Genomic DNA, 4014 nt, shown 5'->3' with positions numbered 1-4014 from the left:
CTGCGAAGCTAATATGTATTGTGGTACTGGGTTTGATTCCCGGTCTTAGGCCTTGGATTTTATTTAATGGTTAATAAAAGAAATGAACAGTAAAGTATGTTTGCTAGTCGCCTCCGTCCACGACACCTAATTGGTAGTTGGACGTTAAGCCCCGCATGAAAAAATAGGCGATTACTTTACTTACTTTACTTTTACAAAGTTTTATTATACACGTTAAACAAAAGAATCTGGAAATTTTCCTGTTTTTTTTCATTATCCGTCTATTCGACTATCCGTCAGGAGTCCGGTCCGGGTCATGACGGATAACCGAGACTCCACTGTAATTTTAACGATTGCAATACTTTCTTTTAGTAGGTGTAAGAGCATGATAGCACTTCACAGCTACGTAGAGGAGCTTTAATCACTTCTTCGTGCTAAATTTTATCAAAGTCGGATTAAGCGTTATAGAAATATTGGTAATAATAGTTTTAGAAAGAGCCTTATTTGGGTGGGGTGAACTCCCCTCCTTATGAGGCGTAGCGTCAAGACTTTTAAAGTGCAAATTTGTACAAAATTTCGATTCGAATGACACTTCATTCATAAAAATCGGTTCGCGCGTTTAGGCTGTACGTTGTTTAACAACAACAACACCAAGAACAAGACCAATTTTTGAAAATGCCGTTTTTGCTCATTTTCAACAACTTTTTTCTCGAAATCTATAACATCTGTGTTGTTGCAAAAAATTACAGCCATAAAGGAGGGATTGTCATATATTTTAAAGAACATTAGGGAATTTTATCTGTTATAGAAAAAGAGAAAAAAATTGTCAAAGTTGGGTGTTTTTCAACGTTACGCTTTTTTGTGCAGTTTTTGACGATCAACTGTCCTACCGTGTAGGATTTGTGTACCTTTTGGCATTCAATCAACCCTTATACTTAACTTTTTAAACTGTAAGTTTTTGTGAAGGAGATTTTTTTACCTTTTGGACAGATTTTCATTTTTGTCTATTCTGCAAAGTTACATATCTGCTTTACAGATTAGATTTTTTTAAAATTTGGAATAAACAATTCTATCATTATAACCTGATAAGGTGTTAAGTCGGAACCGTAACTACTACTGGAGAGATCTTTTTAAAGAATGATTATAGTTGCGGTGCCCAAACCATCCTCAATAACAATTTTTTTTTTAGAAAACGTTTTGAATAAAATAGGAAGGTGTATGTACTTAAGTAACAAAATTAAACTGCGATTTCAGTACTTCCTTTTAAGAAGAGTAAGAAAAATAAACTGCAATTACATTACTAAAAGGCAAAGAGGCAAAGATTTTGAATCGAACGACAATTCATTGGTGTAAATCGGTTCACTCATTCATAATTTTAACGATTGCAATACTTTCTTTTAGTAGGTGTAAGAGCATGATGGCACTTCACAGCCACGTAGAGGAGCATTAACCACTTCTTCCAGCTAAATTTTATCAAAATCGGACAAAGTTATAGAAATATTAGTATTAATAGTTTTAGAAAGGGCCTTACTTGGGTGGGGCAAACTCCCCTCCTCATGAGGCCTAGCATCGAGACCTTTAAAGTGCAAATCTGTACAAAATTTCGATTCAAATGACACTTCATTCATGAAAATCGGTTCACGTGTCGATAATTTGAAACGATTGCTATACTTCCCCTTAACAAGTGTAAGAGCTGATCGCCACTTTAATGTTACCTAGGGGAGCCCTAACCCTATCATCCTACCAAATTTTATCATAACGGGGCCAAGATTTACAGAGTAATTAGTAATAATTTTTGAGGGGGCTAACTCCTCTCCCATTTGATGTAGAGCGTCGAGATCCCCAAACGGCACATCAACATAAAATTCCGAATCGAATGACACCTCATTCATAACAACAACAACAACAACAACAAGAACAAGAACAAGACCAATTTTTGAAAATGCCGTTTTTGCTCATTTTCAACAACTTTTTTCTCGAAATTTATAACATCTGGGTTGTTGCAAAAAATTGCAGATATAAAGGAGGATTCGCCCTATATTTTAAAGAAAGTTTGAAAATGTTGTCTTTTATACAAAAAGAGAAATAAAAATTCAAATTTGGGCGTTTTTCAACGTTACGCTTTTTCGTGCACTTTTTGACGATCAACCCTTATACAACTGTCCTACCGGACAGTTTTAATAAGTAGGGGTTAAACAATTCAGTTCAGTTTTGCACAGCATCCACACCATGAGCCATCTAATCGTAAGAATTTTTTTTTACAAGTATTTTTTTTTTATAATTTGTATTTCTCTTTTAGTATCTAGATGCCCGATCATTTACACACACATTGTCAGGACTTGTTCGTTTGAAGACCATATTAGGGAATGTTCAAATATGAACCCAGAGATTAGGCAATGTCAAGGATGTAAAGTATTTTGGGCACGGCCGCAAATACTTTCATTTCATAAATCCAAAAGTGTAAAGTATTTAATGTTGAAGAAAATAATAAAAAACAAATGTAAACGATTAAGAATAAAATATAATCTTTTTATTCAAGATTTTTTTTTAATTTCCTTATCCTTGACGGGGGGTTAAGGGAAGAAAAACACATGAATTTCTAATTTTCTTTATTCTCCTCTGGATTATATTCTAGCGTACAATGCTTATAGATTCTACTTAAATCAACCCTTATACAACCTGCCGGACAGTTTTTAAAAACTGATCTTGTAAGCAATTATACATTGCCAACAGTTGAAAATATTCATTTCTTAACAGAGATATTTTAGGACATATTGTGTCGTAGTGTTGACGTCACGCCCCTATTCCCCTCATCCATTTGGACCACAAAATTATTGATGAGGGGTGTCATGTGACGTCATCACTTCCGGCGCAAAAATTCGTCCTCGATCGGCCAAATCATACTACTTCCAGCTATCCTACCCCCATTTCTGAAAACTATAATTTTGGATTTTTTTAAATTAACAACCAAAGATAGGGAGTTTATCATTTTTTGAAGAGAATACCTACTCCAGGCCAGTAACACCAAATATTCCAAAACTTTAATTGTGCTACCCTAAATTTTAATTACACCCTCAAGGTAGTCATAAATGTCGTTAATAAACAAGGAATACAATAATGGACTCAACAAACATCCTTGTTTCAGACCCATTAATGTCTCGAAAGGTTCTGATAAGTTATTCTGGCACCATACCTGAGCCGAGCTACTCTCATGCATATTTTTTAAGACCCTTATCATCCTTGTGGACAGTCCTAAGTTAAACAACTTGAAATATAGAGCATATCGGTCAACCCGATCAAATGCAGCAGCCAAGTGAAAGAAAAAACCAAAGACCTTCTGCTTTTTCACACTTAAATTGATTTTAATGATGCTCATCAGGTTATAAAGGTTGTCAACCGTTGAGTAGGATTTACGGAAACCCGCCTGAAATTCTCCCAAAAGATTTTGCTCGTTAACCCATAATGTGATTCTGTCCAAAATGAGACCAGTAAATAATGTGCATACAGTATTACAAAAAGAAGTCCCTCTATAATTTGACACCTCATCAGGTGGTTCTCTTTTATGAATTGGGAACAAAATAGAATTTTTAAAACATTGAGGTATTTCGTTCAAACATTCCAATAATTTTTCTAAAAAACTCTAAGAGCCCTAATATGATGATATCCTATATGCTCCCGGAACTTTGTTATTTTTCGCTCTATTTAAGACTAATAATGAATTCGTCATTTCAAAAGGGGCATCTAAGAAATCATTAACAATATAGGGTTCCGTGTAGGAAACTCGGGTGGCATTCAGCGGTGGATTTAAAAGATTTTTAAAATAACTAATTCACTCTACAGCAGATATATTTTTGTCAAAAATATACTTCTTTTCTTTAAAGTGACGTACCATACTTCAGAACTCACTCGTATCTTTCACTTTACTAAATTCATTAATATTTAATATTCTCCGTACATTTCTTCTTTTTTTTTTATTATTACAGAGTTTTATATTCATTCCTGATTTTTAAATAGTATATGTTAGTTTCATCGTAA

The sequence above is a fragment of the Rhodnius prolixus genome, unplaced genomic scaffold (assembly GCF_049639745.1).
Source record: "Rhodnius prolixus isolate KJV_2025 unplaced genomic scaffold, Rpr scaffold_26, whole genome shotgun sequence".
NCBI classification, from domain to species: domain Eukaryota; kingdom Metazoa; phylum Arthropoda; class Insecta; order Hemiptera; family Reduviidae; genus Rhodnius; species Rhodnius prolixus.
Note: the sequence above shows the minus strand (reverse complement) of the source record.